A 21592-nucleotide genomic window follows, 5' to 3' on the forward strand; every position below is an offset into this window, starting at 1 on the left:
GGGAGTGTTATTGACAAGAGTGCGGTAAATGCGGGAGATACCCCCTTTGCCCAAGTCTCCCAACATAGTTTGCGCCTCGGAAGGGCTGTGCTCCGGGAGCCTGGTCTCGCCTGTGAGATGTGTGTGGAGGGCGTGCCGCAGCTGCAGGTATCTATAGAATTGGGATGAATGAAGGGAGTAACAGGCCCGGAGTTCTTGAAATGAACGCAAGTGGCCATTGGCCCAGACATCCCCAAGTTGCGAAAGTTCGATAAGGTCCCACGATTTAAACCCCTGCAGCCCACTAACTTCATGAAGCCACGTTCCCTGCCAGAGGGGTGTGCATTGGGTCAGCCTACGCGTCCAGCGAGTGTGGCGTAGAGAAGCCCGCCAGGCCAGCAGCACGGAACGTGTTGCGTCAGGCAACTGAGACGGAATGGTTCCCCCGTACATCATGGATTGGATTTTGGGTAGGCCCAATTCGCTCAGCTCGAGCCGATAGGCTGGGTCGGACCAGCCCCCGTTGAACCAATCGTGGATCACCAGGAAACGCGCCGCCAAAAAGTAAAGGTACAGATGCGTCATCCCAATACCCCCATCGAAGGAGGGGATCTGGCAGGTGGTCAAGGCCAAGCGCGCCCTCCCCCCATTCCAAAGAAATTTAGTGGCGAGACTATCCAGTTCCCTGAACCAGGTTCTAGAGAAGCAGAAAGGGGCATTCTGAAGGACGTAGAGGAATCTGGGAAGGATCATCATTTTGAACAGGGCAACCCTCCCCAGGGGATTCAGTGTGAGAAGTTGGCCTGATGTATGATGTCACTAGTTCTAGTGTACACCTTATATCAGTCCAAACAACCCTTATGGTGATTGGTTGTAAAGTCAACCATATAGACCAGCTATCCTAGTGGTAGCATGGACTAGAGCAGTCTTAGGCTAAACTCTGAATGGCATGTGAAGCCAGCTGTGATACCATATATAATCCCTTGAATACCAAAATGAAAGGACACCACAACAGATATATATATAAAATAAAGTGTATTTATTCTAGTCAAACCCTCAGCACTCTTTATGAGATTCGAGGTAAGTACAACATAGTCTTATTCAAGCATACATTAAGTCACACAGGTAAGTAATACAGTTAGGCCCTAGGGGCCACGCAAACCATATACTAAAGAAGTGGTATAAGGACCACTGTCACGGAAATAGAATAGGCCTAGGCCTAGGGAATCGCTGGGGCTACACTACACTACCAACTGTTAGGAAGTGGGAGGCCCAAGGGGTTCAGGTGCAGAGTGGAAACACTCACGCGTAATGCGTATTGTCGATAGAAATAGTACAGTTCTGAAATAAGCAGTTTTAGGACACTTCTGGAGCAACTAGAAAGTCAAGACTCGGAAACTAGACCCTAGGATAGTCACTACCCATGTGAGCACCGAAGTACCCAAGTTACCTAGCCCACGGGCTGCGGGTGCCTAGGTGTGAACTTGCGTCGGGTTTCGTCGTGGACTTCTATGGATGCCTGAAGGAAAGTTGCTGACAGGCAGTCAGTGCAGAGTGTCCGGTGGATCCCAAGGCCGGGATCAAGAAGGAAGGGTACCTGCAAGCAGAAGGGGCAGAGTCAAGGTCACTAGCCAGTGACCACGTGGAACCAGGAAGGAACCAGGCGATGTCGTGAAGATTGCAGGTGAAGGGTGAAGCTTGTCGCTGCAGCCACGGGTACCAGGAGACGTCGAGGACGACCAGGACCAGGAGGCGAGCTGTCCCACGAAGGCTCTTGCTGTCGGCGGCGTCAAAGTCGAACTAGGACTCACCAAGCCTTGGCAAGCGGGACCCACGAAGAACGGAGGACTTGCTTCTGGTGCAGACCAGGAAGGTCTGGGGTGCTTCTCTTTTGCAAGGAAGCGGGAGCCAGTCTGGAGGAGCCAAACCAGCAGTGAAGATTTAAAGGTGTGTCGTCGCAAAGGCCGCTAGCCAACGGGCAAGCAACCGGACAGACGCGGCAAGCAGGAAAATGCAGAAGGGCCCCACGCAGGACTCGTGGAGTGTGGGGGGCTGATCTTCGGTGCAGATGGTGCTTGGGGTTGGGGCTTCTCAATCCCTGGTGCACAACTTCGAGGGTGCCTGAGAAGCTGCGCTGGAAGATACTCGCCACTTTTCCCAGGTAGCCGGTCCCACGTCTCTCGTCGCCTCCACGGATCTCAGCTCGGCTGTGGATGTGGATCAGGGTCGGAGAAGTCTGGAAGTCAAGGCTCTGGTCGGGCTCTGCAGTCGGTCCCTTGTAGAACTTCAGCAAAGCAAAGGGTAAGTCTCTTGATGGTGCCTGTTTGCACAGGGTAGCCACTCCTTGGCCACAAGGGAGATTCTTCAGTCTTCTTCTTTCGTCGAATGTCGAAGGTCCAGAGTTTCTGTTCAAGTTGCAGGTTCAGGATAATCTAATATCCTGGGGCCCAGCTACCACTCTTATACTAATCTGGGGGGCTGGGTTGCCTGCTAGGTCACACCTTATGGGTGGGACCTGGGAGGGGGGTGGTTACACCCCCTTCCCTTTGTCCAGTTTCGCGCCAGGACTGGGGCTGGTGTGCCCCAGCACCGGTTTGAACTGAACTATGCATGGGACACCTTGTGTGCCCCAGGCAGTGTCTCGTTTCATTCATCCCTCCCTGCCCCAATACACTAAGGCCTGTCTGGGGTGGTGCTCGCACCTCCCAAGGCAGGAAACCTATTGTCCAAGCCTCCCTTGCCGGGATCACTCCCAGCAGCAGGAGGTCAGACTTGTGTCGTGGCAGCGGCATCCATTTTGTGATGCTGGGGCTCTGGTTAACTTTAAACGGGTAAGTAGGTTTCAACATGTCTTCTCCCTCTAGAAGGGAGGGATAATATCCTCATCCCCAGAAATGGGATGGGGGTATTATTCCAAAGTGTTAGACACCTTATACGACATGTTTTGATACAGCCAAACCATAGTTACCATAACTGTTTAAGATTATAAGGCACTTTAAGAGTATATGGTAGGCTATATCATAGAACAGCTATAAGGACATGGTTCCGAAAGCTGCAGACAGAATCAGCTCATGCTAGAGCACCATCTCACATGTTACCAAGCACTCTGCCTCCAGGATTGTTAAGGCCTGCCATAGGAGTGGCTGATAGGTACACATGTGTCTATATATAGGATAGGTATAGGAATACTACACCTAAGCAAGGGGTGATTACACGACCTTGCCCCAGCTGAGTGATCAGCCAGTTGTGTCATAATGGAAGGCCAGGCCAGGGGTGGCATAATACATGCTACAGCCCCTGGTAGGCCTAGGGTACACCTAGGCCCTGGGTACCTAAGGTACACTGTGCAGGGGCCAATAAGGTGATCCTATCCAAATGGGTTATGCAACTAAGGTACATAGTATCAATTTAGAGAGAGAACAGCAGGGCTGTGGGTCTGATTAGCAGGCCCACAGCCACATCTAAGTCGAAAACCAGTAAAGCAAAAGCAAAAAGTGGGGGTGAACATAGAAAGCAGACCCTACTCTCCTACATTCAGAGGTAGCGTCTTCCATTTTTGAAGGTCCTCCTTGGCCTTCTTTACCAATGGGGCTACATTAAGAGACCATCCCAGTTCAGGAAGAAGGGTGACCCAAATCCCCAAATATTTGACCGATTGACGCCGAAGCGGTATGGTGGATTGCCAATCGTAACAGTCCCTGGACAGGTGCAGTGGGACCAGTGCCGATTTCCCGGGTTGCAGCCGGAAACCAGATGCTTGCCCAAAGGACTGAAAGATCTGAAGGCACCGCGACCCGGATACAGCAGGTTTGGCCAGAAAGACCAGGACATCATCGGCATATTAGGTAATTCCTTACCGAACACTTTGGCCTCTATTTGGCCTACATGCCTTGGCACTCCTCCCCTCCCTAAGCCCCAGATAAAGAGCCTTGGAATCTGGCTTGACAGGGCGCTTGATTTCTCGGTCCAAGCCACCAAGACTGCCTCAACTTGTGCTGGGTTAATGAAAATGCTCCGCAAGGTTCTTCCTCTGCTCCTTTTCCAGGCGAGGAGAGTCTTGGTTCAGGCCCTGATTCTCTCTCGCCTGGATTACGGGAACGCCTTATATTTGGGCGCCCCTGTAGCGGTGACCAAAAAGCTCCAAGTCACCCAAAACTGTGCCGCCCGGCTATTGTTTAATATTCCTCGTTGGCAATCAGCTAAGAAAGCCCTTAAGGAGCTTCATTGGCTCCCAATGACTGCCAGAGCTCAGTTTAAGGCGATGTGCATAGTGCACAAATCTTTTCATCGAACAGGCCCTGCCATCTTGTTCCCCTTTGTAGTGCCTTATGTCCCTTCCAGAGCCCTTCGTTCCGGCTCACTGCACTTAGCAACTCCAACAAAGGTTATCAAAGCCCGTTGGGGCGGTCGCTCCTTCTCACACTCTGCCGCCAAACTATGGAATTCCCTTCCTGTGAGTATTAGACAGATCAACAATAGGATGGCATTCAGGAAAGTCCTAAAAACCCATTTGTTTGCGAAAGCGTGCTAATGTACCTTGAAGCTCGTCATAGTAATTGCTGAAGCGCGACGAGGCCTCCGGGTAGTTACGCGCTATATAAATATAATTTTTCATTTCATTTCATTTCATATAGGGCAATCTTGTCCGCCTCTGTATTGGGCCACTCCCAGCCATAGATGCAATCGTCAGCCCGCACCCGAGAGGCCAGGGGCTCCATCGCCAAGGCGAAGAGCAGGGGGGAAAGAGGGCAGCCCTGCCTTGTCCCCCTGGTAATAGGGAAAGCCTCAGATAGCACTCCATTAACCAACACCCGCGGGTGGGCATAAAGTACACGGACTAGAGCCCGAAAGTGGGGCCCAAACCCCATCTCGGCCAGCACGTTCAATTGGTATACCCAGTCCACCGAATCGAAGGCTTTTTCGAAGTCTATAAAAAGGAGTGCTAGGTATGGAGTGTGGAGGTGCCGGTGGGCCAGAGCCAGCTGTAACCTCCGAAGACAGTGTCTGATCCCACACCCGGGCATAAAGTTACATTGGTCAGGGTTGAACCAGCAGGGACAGATATGGCTTCAGTCGCTGAGCGAGTATGGCAGCATACAACTTGATCTCTGTGTTGATAAGGGAGATGGGGCGATAGTCCGCGCAGTGACGGGAAGGCGGTTGGGATTTCGGTAGGACCACGATGGTGGCAATGTCCGTCTCGGCTGGACAGGAACCGTTCTCCAAAGCTTCCTCGTATAGATCTGTTGAATAGACCTGGGCTGCATTCAGAGTAGTGGGAGGAGATTTCACTAGCACCTGAATAGGCCTGGTCTGCATTTAGAGTGGTGGGAGGAGATTTCCTTTGCACCTGAATAGGACCTTTCCAAATTGGACAATGCTGTCGCCACCTCCTGAAGGGAAGCTGGACCAGAGAGGACATACCTGGTTTTGGCTCAGCACAGAGCCTCTCTGCACCAAGACAATAAAGGAATTTGCTGTACAAATTTTGGGGCCCAGACCCCAATATTTTAGATTACTGCTGAACTGAGGAACCTGCTAGGAAGACAAGCTGTAAAAATTGTCAGGAGGACCTGCCACTTTGCTGTGTGCTCTGCTGTGTTGTCCTGCTGCTTGCTGCTTCTGTCTTGGGCAGGGAAAGGACTGGAGTATACTTTTATCCTCCTGCTGTTAGAGTTTTCTCCAAGGGCTTGAAGTAGAGCTTGCCTCCTGTTGGAAGTCTCAGGTAGCTAAAAGACTTCAGAAAAAGTTTTGGGAACCGAGAAGACTGCCAAGAATAACAGCTGAAGAAGCTGTGAGGCGGGACTACCACTTTGCTGTGTTAGCCTGCAGTGGCTGCTTCTGTCTTGGGCAGTGAAAGGACTGAACTGAACTTTCTGAAACTTCTTTGTGTGAGTTTCTCCAAGGGCTTGAGCTTGTCCCCTGTTCAGGAAGTCTCAGGAACAGCAAAGACTTCAAGTTAATCGGCTACCAGCACTTGGGGCTGTGTGGTTTGTGCTGCAACAGAAGAAAAAACAACCAGATGCCGTCAACGACACTGCTGCTGACTCTATGTCCTTAAGGCATTGCAGAGGGCACCGCTGTACCTTGCACCGCAACCCTGGTCTTACTGACGACGCCACCTGATGCCGCCATCGAGCCGCTGCTTTCACCGCGACCTGTGGGCATTGCACCCAGCACCGCCTCGTTTTATGCTGCCGCCCTGGAATCACCAACGACGTTGATCCACGCCAATATCGACGCCACTGTTTGCACCCTGGTTCGAGGTTACTCGTAAGTTACATGACACACTGTCCTTATTCAGCACCACAGCCTTGGCCTGCCGGTGCCATCGACTCCAGTTCGTCAACCGACGACAGCTCTTCAGCAACGACGCTGCTTGCACCGTCACCTGCCAGCACCACAACGAGCACTGCATCACTTTGCACCGCAGCCCTGGTCTCACCAACGCGACTGGATGACCATCACTGAGCCACTGCCTGCACCGCGACCTTAGGGCACTGCACATCGCACCGCTGCACTTCGCACCACAGACCCGGCATGCCGAAGGCCGGCGCTCCCGACTTCAACCACGGGGAGTTCGATCTGCAACGCGTGTGACTTCAAGGGCCCGACGACTCCTGTACCGCCCTCCGGACCCGCCGCCTGCAGACGCCGGCTCTTTGGGGCTCATCGAGAGGTCACCGACGCCCTGCATTTGTAAAAGGTACTGTTTTGCGGGTCTTCCCGATACCATAGCTGGCCTGCGACGCCACGGTCAGCCAGAACTGTTTGGATTTCGTTGTTCATAACGCCATGATAACTCCGGACGGAGCTATCAACTTCATGGAACTGTACTTTAAGTCTATTTTTGATTATTGAGATTTCTGAGAACAGTATGGTGTATTTTTATCGTTTTTGGTCTTGTTTTAGATATATAAAAATATTGGATATATTTCTAAACTGATGTGGTGTCTTTTTGTAGTGTTTTCACTGTATTACTGTTGGTCATATGCAAATGCTTTACACACTGCCTCTGAGATATGCCTGACTGCTCATGCCAAGCTAACAAGGAGGTGAGCAGGGGTTATTTTAGGAGTGTAACTTCCTTACCCCGGTTAGGAATAAAGGTCCCTACTGGGACAAAGATGCAAACCCTTGCCAACTAGATACCCCCGTTTCTAACAGCCCCCTTGCTGGTTGTTGTTGTGTGACCATGTGGCTGGCGGCCATTTTGTGTAGCCAGCCAGTGTGCTTTTGCCATAGGCCTGCATGTCTTCTTCTCTTTGTTCCCATTCTCAATGCCTGGTTGCTCTGTGTTGTTGTTGATGACCATGTGGCAATGGCAATTTTGTGTGTCCAGGCAGTGTGGCCCTTTACCATTTGTTTGCATCGATGGTTGAGCAATGAGATAGCAGTTTAATAAATTAAAACAAATGATATGCTTGAACATAATGTCACTTATTTATCATTTTTAAAAAATCTATTTAATTGTTCTATTTTTTTTAAAGCTTTGAATTTTAATAAATTTTTATTTTGTAAAACTCTTTTCATAAAATCTGGCATTAATGAGTCAATCCCATGTCTGCTATAGGTGCATAACAGCTATCATTGGGGAGCGACCTTTGACCCTGTCACCAGGCAGGTCGCTCCCCCCATCCGCCACGCAGCCCCCTGTGGGTTGAACCTCCGTTGCCGCTTTTGCCGCCTGACTGCTCGCTCCCTTTTTAGGTCGAGGACGTCCGGTCTGCCGAAAGGCAGAACCGGAAGTCGGAGATTTAATGACTTGGAGAAGAGGGGCTTGAACCAGCCCCTCTTCTTCCCTGTTCTCCATTGGCTGGCCTCGTAAATGCTGGCCAGCCACTGGAGAAGAGGTCAGTCACTCCATTTAGGCCCCGTCCTTTTCGGATCGGGGGGCGTGTTTTTTGCGAGAAGTCTCAAGGAGGAGACAACAGCAAAACACGCCCCCGAATCCGAAAAGGACGCTGCGTTGGTGTGCTCGTCCGCTCCCCATGCGTCCGGCTGCTGCTCTGGTCTCCTCACCTCTCCTCACCCTGTCCTCTCCGGAGCTTATTGTTTGCTTTAGCCTTGGAAGCTGCTTTCCTCAGCAGCATTCTGCTTTCTCTCTCACATTCACAATCACTTAAATGGCGCGACTCCCTTCACAGGCCTGCACGCGCTGTGTGGCTTTAGTCAGCAGGCACAGCTGAGAAGAAGTAATTTGTTTTTGTTTACAGGTATGACAGTTTGATGACGTGATACCAATGCAAGAGTGCAGCCTTCTTCCTGGCTTCCCCTTGCGCCCCCCCGCCCATATATCTGTATATTTCCGAGATGCCTGCATACCCTGCCCAGTTATTCTAAATATAGCGGTGTCAAGGGGAAGGCGATGCAACGGAGCTGGGCGCACTCCGCTGTGACTTTCTCGGAGCTTGCTTCCAACAGCTGGATCCTGCCAGTGGCAGGGCTGCGGCGGAAGGGGCCTCGCGAAAGGAAGGGTCACTGCAGTTATATAAAGCAGGACACGTTTGAATCTCCTCGCAACCGGATCCATTTTGAAGTAAACACGCGGGGGTTACCTGCCAAGTGGCCCCATGCCATGCGTGTGCCTTCAGCCAGGTCTTCCTGTTTAACCAACTACATCTGCATACTGCAGTTTTCCATACTTTTTCGTGGCAATGCCATAAGCAGGCTGCTGCTGTAGAGTGCTGGCTGAAAGCGGCGAGTGTCTCAAGGTGTCACACATGACAAGGTGACACTTGGCAGCCATCACAGTCTCTCCCTACTGGTAGTCTGCAATAACCAGGGCCACTAATATTGGGTTAGTGACATTTTCCACATACTCAACAATCTGATGCATATATTGCAGATTTCACAAAACAAGTTTGTTCTACCTCAAACCGAGCAAAAAGTACTAAACAGAAAGCACCACATATGGTTTCCGTGCAATGGCACAACTGTGGCAAGGGTTATCTGGCCCCCATTCAGTTGCTGATGTTATAAGCAGGTGTTAAACTGGTACTGAGATTTTGGCCGAGACAGTGTGAATAGTTGTTGAAATGACCGAGTGCCTTTTTTGCCACATAATTGTGTGAACGCTGCAACTTAATTTTACCCTTTACTTCCTGTGGCGCTAATAAGAATCCGCAGAATGCAAGCTATTATGAAAAATGCCAAGCTGTAAACAAGGTAGCCATGTAAAGCGAGGGTACCCGATAACGCATCGAGGCTGGGACATGGTCACCCCTTCATTTACATTTGTCAGGGATAGGTCAGAAGTTGTGGGAGGTGTAGTACACGTATCAAACCTACAAGTGCCAGAACGCAGTGTAAACGGAAATGACTGTAGACACTGAGGTAGTCAGCCAGAGCAGACCAGCTGGGAAGTTGTCCTGTACCACGCACAAGACAGCTTAAAACACTTTATTTTTTCTCGTGAAGGTACGTGAAAAGTCATTTTTCAAAGCCGTTCCACTTATGGTTTGTGACCTAGGCTTCTTATTTCTATGTACTAGTGCAACACGTGTTTCAAACAAACCGTGTTTTTATATATATATACATTACAATTTAATTGTGTTCTCAACTTACTCCCTGCCGCCTGAGAGTAGTTTAACGAGCTGTTTTTCCCTCTCATTCTGCTGTTTGTTAGGTCGAGGACCTAAAAGAGCCTCGGGGAGATTATCGTGTTTACTTCATTTTTATTCATCCTCGCAGCTGCCGGTGAAGCTGACCTTTACAGCCGCATGGTGCATGGTCTGGCGGGTATTTATTTTATGACAATATGGCTGACAGGACGCACGCCAAGCCGCACCTACACGTCTCCCTTCGAATTCCCCTCAGAAAATGATCTCATCTTTGATTGATGGTGCAGGCCTTTGACTGCTCTCAGCTCTTAAACGCGACCTTGCCATCAGTGGCGTAATGTAAAATGACGACACACCCCCCATGCAGAATGTGACGAGGGCCCCTCCAGTCTACTGTATATCACAGATATCTATCAACCTGGGCCTGCTTGGGGGCCCACTCTAGGGTTACCCGCTCCCACACACCCCGTGTTAGGCCCCTACTGGTCACTGATATCATATTTAGGCTGTGCGACAAACTGAGTGAAAAAAACAGTGAAGCGAGGCAGCGAGCCAGCCACCAGCTGATGCGATGCTCAGACTACAGGGGCATTACCGGCAGGCACCACATCTTGCTGTCTCAGGAGAGGGGCAACTTAAGACGCATCTGACAGGAAAACACGAGGCTCTCATGTAAGTGCGAGCTATAACACGGTTAATAGCATCTAAAATATTACAGGATGTCCTTCTTTCGTGTCTGTTTCCAAGCCTTAAGACTTTTAAAGCCAGCACCTTATTTTTAACCGCCCCTTGGTGGAGCCCGGTTAGCAGTAACGAGCTAGTAAGGCACAGTGTAGACGGCAACCAGGCGAGGGAGGCAAAGTTCCAGACGGGACAATTGAATTGTCTCTTACCACCTCGCCCCTCGCTCTTTGCTTAATTACGTTAGGAGACAGCCTCATAATGTAATTAATCGAAAGAGAAAGGTGGGCTTGGAGTAATTTAGTTAACCAGTAAGTAACTGCAGCCTTCCTGCTTTTCCGCTCGTGTGGGATGGGGCATATTTTGTACCACCACCCTTTCATATTCAGACGTCTCAGAAAGAGCTTCTTTAGGACTCAAAACGGGGTTACCTGGTATTGTTGAGGTATGCTAGAGGAACACATTGCTACATATAAGGTCACATTTCTTCAAAAGGAAAATGACATGATGCTGAAAAACTTTGCTCGCATTTAAAGTCATTACTGCATTATCGTTTCAATTGGGACTTTTGTATGCCTGGTTTCATGGACCAATTATTCTTCGGTTTGTACTGGGAACACATTACACAGAGCACCTTTCCAGAAAAATCACACAACGAAAAGTCATTCTATATCAATATTGACGCAAGTCCCTGCAAAATTTTTTTTGATAATTTTGGGAATGATTGGGTTACAGTTTATACAGTTATCAACAATCGAAACCTCCATAGAGGTTCAAATTAATGAAGGGCAGTGCCTGGCCATTTAAAACACTGGGTCAAATATATTGAACTCTGTCACGTGTCATAGCCTGACCTCTACAGTACGTGCTCGGGTTAAACGGACGACTGCCTTAATCAGGGCCGTAATGTAAACACCTGCAGGGGGCTTACTTTTTGCCAGTGTCTGCCGGTACGCTTATCGGCTACTTCAATTAAAATCAATAAAAGTTGAAATAATGTTGGATACTTAGCGCAAAAAAATATATATATATATTTTTATGCAACACTAAGCATCCGGGATGCTGTTTTTCACAAGGCACAAGTTTAAAAAAAACCTTGCTGATGAACTTGTCTCCCCTGAACATTGTAAGCACATTTGTTTGGCCACATTTACATTTTGTTGGTTTCGGAAGATGCACTTCCTATCTTTTTACTATGAGACACCCTCCGTTCTTCCTATTTACCCTCAGCCTCTCCCTTTCGTTAAAAAGAGTTTTTCTATTACGCTAGTGTCTGGTGGAACGGTGATCGGCAAATCCTTACAAAAAATAAAAAATTGTAGAGATAAGAAGAACCTTTCTGCAAAAACTTTTTACAAAAATTATAACAACACTGATCATCCGGGATGTTTATTTTCACAAGCCACAGGCGCTACCACGAATATAAATTACAATGTTGTGTTCACAACTGTTCGCTGGAAGCAGACCAGCGCCGCCACAGTGATAGCAGGCAGACAGCACACCTTCCCCACTTCCCAAAGAAAACAAGCATTTACAATGCAATGGTCTCGGCATTGGTAAAGTTAGAGTTATTGGCATTGCTCATGACATTATTTTTGTTTATGTTTTTGTTTTTAAAACATTTAAAGAAACGGCATTGTCATGAGCAATGCCAATAGCTCTAACTTTAACAATGCCGAGACCGTTGCATTGTAAATGCTTGTTTATTTTGTACCCCTGCGCTTGGCTTTCTGTGCCACTTTGTTTTTTCATTCTGTGCCCCTGTGTTTTGCTTTCTGTACCCCTGTGCTCTGTTGTCCCTCTCCCGCCATCTTTTCCCGCAGTTTTTTCTCCGGGTTTTCCCCGGGTTTTCCCCCGCCACTGAGCCCCTGTGGCCCCGCCCCCTTTACTCCCATTGGCCGCCCCGCTCCCACCTCCCAGCTGCTCCTCCCTCCCTTTGCCCTCATATGGAGGCCGCGAAGCGGCCACGCAGCGGACGTGCGCAGCGGGTGCGCCGCTGGCACGCCGAAGGTGCGCCTAAGGCAAGCCCGTCTGCGCCCGTCCGCGCCTGGACCGCACCCAGCGCCAGATCCCCTGGACCACGCACCCCTCGCAACGCCAGACTGCACTACGACGCAAGCACCCTCCACGCACTCAACACCAGACGAGACCACCCCTGCTACCGGGCCACCCCGAAACACACCCAGGGGCCTTTCACCTGCCGGAACTGCAGATTCACCAGCATCCAACCCTCCACACCACCAGCCAGAGAACCCAACCACCTCCGCTGCATCCTCCTCAACACCTGCTCCGCTCGCAAGCACGCCATCTAACTCTGGGACCTCCTAGACTCCACCGCCCCCGACGTCGCCTTCCTGACGGAGACCTAGCTGAACGCCACCTCAGCACCAGACATCGCCATACCCATCCCACAGGGCTACAAGATCTCCCGCAGAGACCGCACCAACGGAGTGGGAGGAGGAATCGCCATCATCCACAAAGACTCCATCAAAATCTCAACGAACACCGATGACACCCTCACCACCGCCGAGCACATGCACTTCCAGATCCACACCGACCCCAACACCACCCTCAGAGGAACTCTCATCTACAGACCTCCCGGACCCCGCCCACAGTTCAGTGGCACCATCGCCAACCTCATCAGCACCCACGCCCTCGCTTCCACGGACTACATCCTCCTCGGGGACCTGAACTTCCACTTCGAGAACAACAACGACGCCAACTCCACCGCCCTGATCGACAACCTCGCCAACCTCGGACTCAAACAGCTCGTAACGACACCTACTCACGCCGCTGGACACACGCTTGACTCCATCTTCTCCGCAAGCCCCCACGTCTACTTCAACCACACCACCGAACCACACTGGACCGACCACAGATGCGTCCACTTCACCTTCAGAAAACCCACCACACACCACCGCACCCAACAGCTACCACGCCGCTGCTGGGGCAAGGTCACCGAGGACCAACTGACTACCGCCCTCGCCCTGAGACCACCCACCGACCCCACCGACCCAGACACCACCGCGACCAACCTCACACAGTGGATCAACAACTGCGCCAACACCCTCGCCCCTCTCAAGACCTCTACAACCAACCACACCAACAAGAAAGCCGCCTGGTTCACCGAGGACCTCCGGATCTCCAAGCACACCTGTCGGAAGCTGGAGAAGAAATGGCTCCACGACCGAACACCAGACAACCACACAGCCCTCAAGAGCGCCACCTGCAGACACCACCAACTCATCAGGACCGCCAAGAAGACCACCTTCAAGGACCGCCTAGACAACAACGCACACAACACCAAAGAGCTCTTCAGCATCGTGAAAGAACTCTCCAATCCCAGCTCCAACATCAACGACATCCCGCCATCTCAAGACCTGTGCGACTCCCTGGCCACCTTCTTCCACCGCAAAATCACCGACATCCACGACAGCTTCAACTCCGCCCCCCCGCACCCACCACCGAGTCCACCACCCCTGCGACTACCACTCGCACCAGTCGCCTGACAGTCTGGTCCAGCGTCAGCGACGAAGACACCATCAAAACCATGAACTCCATCCACTCTGGATCCCCATCGGACCCCTGCCCTCACCACGTCTTCAACAAAGCCAGCGCAACCATCGCGCCCCACCTCTGGAAAACAATCAACTGTTCCTTCGAGACAGCAACCTTCCCAGAAAGCTGGAAGCACGCCGAGATCAATGCCCTTCTGAAGAAGCCCAAGACGGACCCCAAGGACCTCAAGAACTTCCGGCCCATCTCCCTGCTCCCTTTCCTGGCAAAAGTGACGAGAAGATTGTCAACAAACAGCTGACCCGCTACCTCGAAGTTAACAACATCCTGGGCCCCTCCAAATCCGGTTTTCGCAGCAATCACAGCACCGAGACCGCCCTCATCGCCGCCACTGACGACATCCGGACCCTGATGGACAAAGGAGAAACAGCCGCCCTCATCCTCCTGGACCTATCAGCAGCATTTGACACGGTCTGCCACCGCACCCTATCAGCACGCCTCCATGACGCCGGTATCCAAGAGAAGGCCCTGGCCTGGACCACATCCTTCCTCTCCGGCAGAAACCAGAGCGTCCGCCTCCCACCTTTCCGCTCCAAAACCACCGAGATCATCTGCGGCGTCCCACAGGGATCCTCCCTCAGCCCAACGCTGTTCAATATCTACATGGCCCCCCTCGCCCACGTCGCATGACAACACAACCTCAACATCATCTCCTACGCCGACGACACCCAGCTGATCATATCCCTCACCGAAGATCCCCACACTGCCAAAGCTAACCTCCACAGAGGAATGAAGGCCGTAGCCGACTGGATGAAGGACAGCAGACTGAAGCTGAACTCAGACAAGACAGAGGTCCTCATTCTCAGACCCACCCCATCAGCCTGGGATGACTCTTGGTGGCCCACGTCACTAGGCACAGCCCCGGAACCCACGGACCACGCACGCAACCTAGGGGTCATCCTCGACTCCACTCTCTCCATGTCCAGGCAAGTCAACGCCGTCTCCGTGTCCTGCTTCAACACCCTCCGTATGCTCCGCAGGATCTTCAAATGGATCCCCCTCGACACGAGAAAAACCGTTACCCAGGCCCTCATCACCAACAGACTCGACTACGGGAACGCCCTCTACTCAGGAACTACAAACAAGCTCCTGAGACGACTCCAACGCATCCAGAACGCCTCGGCCCGACTCATCCTCGACGTCCCCTGCCGCAGCCACATCACACCCCACCTGAGAGGCCTGCACTGGCTCCCCGTCAACAAAAGGATCACCTTCAAGCTCCTGATCCACGCACACAAAGCACTGCACAACACCGGACCCACCTACCTCAACAACCGACTCAGCTTCCACACCCCCACCCGAAGCCTCCGCTCAGCCAACCTCGCCCTCACCACAGTCCCTCGCATCCGAAAAACCACCGCCGGCGGCAGATCCTTCTCCTACCTCGCCGCCAAGACCTGGAACACTCTCCCCACCATCCTACGACAGACCCAGGACCTGCTGGCCTTCAGAAGACTCCTCAAGACCTGGCTCTTTGACCAGTAGCACCCCCCCCCCCTCCCCAGCGCCTTGAGACCCTCTCGGGTATGTAGCGCGCTTTACAAATGCAGTGATTGATTGATTGATTGATTGTGTAAGGATTATTCAATATTCAATGCATTTATCAGCTGCACCTCCCTGCGTGCCATATCCCACGTGATGCATTGCACATAAAGCAAACAGTTACAGCTGTATTGTTTTGTTGTTGTTGCTGTTTCTAATCCTTCCTCAGTGTCCAGTCACTATGAAAGTTTATGTTGGTGTAGTTTTCCGTTTTACGAATGAACGATGTATACTATTGTTAATTATAATAACTTAAGTAACCACACTAAAATATATTATTTGTTTGTACTACTACTTGAACTGCAACAATGCCATGTTTCACTGATGTTTTTCTTGCTTGTTTGCTTAGGTTCACAGGAGAAGAGACATCATCCACAGTACTGCCAGACAGAAGGCCTCTGCACGACGTGACGTGTGACTGACTACGCAACGCGGTAATCTCTTCAGCTTGTTGTGAAGCTAAGTGCCACTGCCAACTGACAGCTTCAAGATGGCTAGAAATACACAAAAAAGGCCCCTGGGTCTCAATATTGAAAAAGAGTGCTGGAGTATTCCTTTCACAGGACAGTTTTCCTCACCTACCCAAAGGTGGCATGCTCCATCATAGGGTAACCTCCTAGCACTGCGAGCCTGGTCGCAGTGCAGGCTGCAACCCCCTCTCTGCGAGGGAGGAGCTCAGGGATGTTTTGTTTGTCAAGCAATAGAGGTTTCCTAAAACCTGTAGATGAGCAGGGCGTGGTAAGAGAAAAAAGTAAAAAGACTATGTTATGCCAGACAAGCTTTATTAGGGCATTCTGAGGTCAGGATTAAAAAAGAAGCTATTACAGGGGGTTATTCAACCTGTCATATTGCAGTGAAGGTCAACATGTTCCAGCCTCATGATCTCCACAGAGGTGTGGCGGCTTTCATTAGGACCAAAGTGAAAGGACGTTTTTAGGGTGAGTACCCCCAAAAAAGCCATAAATGAAAGATATACAAAATCAGTGGTTGGAAAAATGGTCACTCAGATGCGAAAACCTTTGGTCGGTGTACTGCCTGTAAAGAGACAAATGTGTTAAATGATAGCACATAGTTAAAAAGCACGCTACAATTACCGATATCACCAAAGTGTATTCATAACAAACGACGTTAGTGAACCCTTTAAAGCCCCTTGTTGGAAAATATTCAACAGTGCTTATTTAGATTAGCTGCAAATATAGCTTACCCTTATCTTTGTGTAGCCAGGTGACACCTTAACCTCTGCACAAACACTCGAGGTGGCATCCAAGTCTTGTTTGAAATGTACAGGTGGGGTTTAGTGTTTAAGCCATTTAGATACTGACAAGAAAAAACACACAGTTGGCCCCAATTTCCGGTGCTGCTGAGAAAGTGGCTAGTGGTGAGCAGACGAAGCAGATTTTCACCACTGGCATGCAGACCGCAACCTTTTTCAGGAAAGTTGTACCTGCAGCACCGGCCTCCAGCGAACAAGCTGAGACCAGCACTCCTCCATCAACAGCACCACCTCCCCAACCTAAGCCCAGGACCATGTCTGTCAGTGAGGTAACCAGTGCAATCATGTCGACTCCGACGAGTAGCGATGTTGAATTGGATTTGCCCCTTTCGCAAAGTAGTACACAATTATTTCAGGAAACACAGCAAAGAGGACAGCAGCTGCAGCCAGCAATGGATTTTTCTGATGTTGGAGCAGAACAGGAGGTTGAGCTTCCTTCAGAGCAAGAACTTGAACCTCCTCTTTTAGAATCATTGGCTCCCACATCTCCAGCAAGGAAAAGGAAGGGTACTATTACAGCACCATCTTCTCCAAGCACCACTTCTGATGATGAGGATAGGGACATGGAGTGGATCCCAACAGAGACCAGGAGAGGCAAGGGAAGAGAAAAGGTCCAGAAAGACTTGGACTTATGGAAGGGGATGACGAGGAGGATGACGAAGATGAGGTAGTCATGGTGGAAGGTGACACGAAGGAATCTGACATTGCTATTCAACCAGCTCAGAGGGATGTGGCACAGTTAGCACTGCCACCAGCTCCCATATTTGCAAAGCCCCAGCTGAGACCTGCACCAACCCCTTCCACAGGAGAAGCAGAGAGGAAATAGATGACATGCCCATCTACCTCCAGTTTGTCTTCAGGCATTGGCAGTAGACAGGCAAAAAAGTACTCCTCCCCAGTTTTGGGACTTTTTTACAGTTAGCGAAGAGGGGGAGCACATTGCAGTATGCACCATTTGCCACACAAATGTTTGTCGAGGTAAGCCTGGTGCACATTATGGTACTGGAGGCCAGACGACCCATATGAAAAAACACTACAGGATCAAGTAGGAGGAGCACCTTAAAAAATAGCTGAACGTGGTTGTGTTGGTGGGGAGAGCAGGAGAACATCAGCTACAAGTCCAATCACGACAGAAGGTGATAATGAGGAAGAAGAGGGTGACATCCTCAAGCAAAGCAGCCCTGTCCCCAGCAGTTCACCAGCAGAATCACACACCTCAGCGACTTCGCAATGGCACAAAGAAGACTCTGAGTGAGACGATGGAGACACCGTGGCATACAGTGACTGCCCCCCCACCACGACGCACATTGAGTCTACCACTAGCATCTACTTCTCAATACACACCTGTGTTAGTGCCCCTGGAAAAGAAGAAAATCCAGGCTACTATTACGAGCATGTTTTGGCAGGAGTGGCAAAACCACCCAACCACACAATGGAAAGCTGGCAAAAATGTTAGCGCTGGACCTCCTCCCTTTTTCATTTGGGGAAGGAGTGGGATTTTTGAAAATTTGTGGCAGCCATTCAAAGTAGGACCTGTTTTGCCAGAGTGGCTGTTCCAGCGCTGTGCTGCAGTTGGTTGGAGAAGCTTTGCAGCAAAGTGGTGTTCACACCATCCACTTGACAATAGACATGTGGACCAATTGTCAGGCAACTGATTACATGTGCATCACTGCACACTGGATCTGTTTTGCAGGGGTAAAGCAAAAGATATCTTCAGGTCTTGGTCCAGAAGAAAGTTTTAAGAGCTTTTGGCCGCATGCAACAGTGGCCATGTTCGCCATGGAGAAATCATATACAGCTGTAAGCATCTTGGAGGAAATTAACAGCAAGGTGTATGAATGGCTGCGACCCAGAGGTCTTAGAATTGGATTTGTTGCCACGGACAATGGCAGTAACATAGTCAAGGCCATGTCAGACGGAGGCTATTTCAGGGTCCTGTGATTGGCCCATTCCATCAACCTGGTGGTGCAAGCCTTCCTCAAAAAGGAAGACATAGTCAGCAACATACTGACCAACTGCAGAAGAATCGGCACCCATTTCAGCCATTCTTTTAAAGCCCGGAAGCAGTGCGGATTATTCAGCGTAATAACAGAACACAAGTTAAAGCCCTGCTACGGCAGGTGCCAACACGATGGAACTCCAACTTTTACATGCAACGTCTGTTTGAGCAGTACAACAGATTAATGGCTATGTCATTCAAAGAGGAGGGGATGCAGTTGGGAAAGAAATGACAATGGATGTGGACAAATGGGGCCTAGTCAAATACCTGACACAGATGCTACTCCCTTTTGAGGTTTTCACGCGGGAAGTTAGCAAGGAGTACAGTACGATGGGGCAAGCTTTCCCATTGCTGCATCTCGTACAAAGACCAGGTAACGAAGGCGTCTGAAAGGTTCGCCTCTACAGGTGTGAACGAAAACACAGAAGCACATGCCTTCGTTAAGAGCTTAGTCCTGTGCTTGGCTACTTATATAATGCTGCAACATGACATCATCAAGTCCAAAGAGTACATATGTGCGACACTACTTGATCCACGGTACAAAAAAATTCTGCCTACTTTTATCCCCTTTTCTGAAGTGAATGTTTTAAAATACAAGATGTAGATTGTAGAGCAATCCGGAGACTTGGAAGAAGAACGGCTAGAACTTCAAGTACCACCCAGCAGTTCTAGGGTGCGACCTTCAACTTCCAGAGAGGGCAGTCTTGTCTCACAGCAGCCAATAACACCTTCGACCAGAACACCTGCAACAACAGCAAAAGAAGGACAGGACCCAAACTCTGCATTGTATTGGTTTTCAATTGGCAGGGCTCAAGTCCAGTGCAGAGGCGATGGCAAAACAGGTAGAGCAAGTGGCAGCACCAGTGACCATCCACAGGATGTTCCAGGAGTATCTGGATGGTCCAAAAGAGGTCTATGTGGATCAAAATCCATTGCTGTATTGGTATGGGAAGATGCGCCAGTGGCCAGAACTCAGCAGGCATGCAATAAAGTATCTGGCTTGTCCTGTCGCCAGTGTGTTTGCTGAACATGCGTTCAGTGCAGCTGGTGAGGTCGTCACAATGAGGAGGACCAGTCTCTCACCTCAAAATATAGAGATTGACTATGATCAAATTGAACCAACATTTTACACTACACACAAATACACCGTTCCTGAAACAGCAGCACATGAGGAGGAAGAGGGTGATTGGTCTCAAATTGAATCAAATGTGTTAGCTGACCAACTTCTGGGTGTGCCACCTGAGTTTGAGGAAGAACTCTACATCCCGGACTAAGTATGCCAGTGCCCCCATAGAACTTTTAACATTTTCTTGTTGAACTTAGTTCTTTCTTTGCAAAAAAACAACTAAAAAAATAATTAGCTAGAGGAACATTATTATTTTTGTGCCAGATTTATGTTGCCCCACATTTTTTTATTAGTCACATATATATTGCCCGATTTCAGTTGGACCAGTGTGCATTGAAGAAGCCTCCACATTTCCTTTATGACATTGGGGACAATGCCTACCCCCCTCCCATGCCTATTACCTAATGCCTATCCCTGTTTACATCACTTAGTACTAGAACGGCGGCCCCATAAAATCATGTATTATGTAAAGGACTGCCTGCCAATGCCAAATTCCAATGTGTTGCCTGCATCAAAGATGATTGAATACCCAATAGCCGAACTACCCGTGCTTGCCTTGGATTGGATGAGGTAATCTTAACTATTGCAACGATGAGTGACTGATTGTGTGAGTAATGATTTAAGTTGATTGATGATTCATGTGGTGGCAGACACTGAGGGAGGGTGTGTGTTGCACTGTAATATGGGACATTTCTTGAGATGATTATTGATTTGCATTGTTTGGGGCTTGAATGATGGGCGCTCCTTTTTTTCCCTGTAGGTGATGATCAGCCCTTTCACATTTAGCCAGATTTAATTAATTGCAGGGGTGTTCTCCTTTTTTCTGGTTCTTCAGACAGCAGAACAGTCACTTTTGATATCAAACAAAAACCTATGCAAAATACTGCAATTCTGTTTTATTCTCTACTTGTTCTTCAACAGTAGTGCACTGCATCCACATCTATCTTGCTCGGGTCCTCGCGATCCATGATGATGATGATTACTGGTCTGGTACAGGGATACTCGGAGTCACTCAGGACTGGAGGAGTTTCATGGAAGAACTCAGGGCGGGACTGGGAGCTGCAGGAATACCTCATAAACAGCAAGAAGAAAGAAGTTATTGAGTATCGACTTCAGTTCAAAGGTAAACCAAGAGTCTGAGGCCTAGTACTACTCAGCTATTTGGAATAGAGAGAGGTGTGTTTGTGAAATGCTGCTCAGTGTGTGTGTTGGACTTGTGGCAAAAGTGAAACTCTGCGCCGCCCTCTTTTTTTTTTTGTTGCTATGCCACTGAGTCTTCTTATCTTGATACACTCCTCATGAAGCTTACCTTCCTTCTGTCCTTCTCCTCGACTCTAAAATATAGTTTCTCTTTTACAATCCGCAGGCCTTCTTCTAATCTCCTTCACAAATGAAAGGTGAAAGCTAGCTGAGTTCAACAAACAACACTCCTGCTTACCTACAGGACCAGTGCAGAGAGGCCACAAAGAGTGGACATTCCCGAGCAGAATGCAGACACACCACACAATTTTGCAATACAGTGTAGTTTTTATTTCTTAACAATCATATTAACTAAGAGAAGTGGATGGGTGGGTTCACTCCATGACCTAGAAGACAGAACATTTAGATATATGGTAAATTGGGTCTCAGGCAGAAGGACTGTTTGCAATGCATGTATCTGTACTCTGTCATACTCATTATTTTGTTGCCTTTTGACAACAGATTGATGGTGAATGATGTGCTGCTGCTTATTGCCCAGATGAATGTTGGCCTTGTGTTGTAGTGTTTTCCTTTGTCAAACCTTTCCCCAAATCCCATTACCCATTCATTCATCAAACCCCTAACCCTCTTTCCCCAAACTGTGTGATTTATTG

General features: G+C 49.6%; 1 protein-coding gene across 11 annotated transcripts in view; it reads left to right on the top strand.

The window, feature by feature from the left end:
* Positions 1-21592, top strand: part of LOC146869855 (uncharacterized) — a 164924-nt gene that overhangs the window by 33173 nt on the left and 110159 nt on the right. For 5 of the 11 annotated variants that reach the window (XR_014967845.1, XR_014967853.1, XR_014967857.1 and 2 more), the window contains exons 2-4: positions 15691-15775; positions 20661-20862; positions 21106-21136. The exons of 3 other annotated variants lie outside the window; for them this stretch is intronic. The gene's annotated coding sequence lies outside the window, so the exon portion shown is untranslated. Of the gene's footprint in view, positions 1-15690; positions 15776-20660; positions 20863-21105; positions 21261-21592 lie in introns of all 11 variants that reach the window. 3 more of the 11 variants (XR_014967843.1, XR_014967846.1, XR_014967859.1) reach the window with 3 other exon arrangements.

This window comes from Triturus cristatus, chromosome 1_1 (genome assembly GCF_964204655.1).
Source record: "Triturus cristatus chromosome 1_1, aTriCri1.1, whole genome shotgun sequence".
Lineage (NCBI taxonomy): Eukaryota > Metazoa > Chordata > Amphibia > Caudata > Salamandridae > Triturus > Triturus cristatus.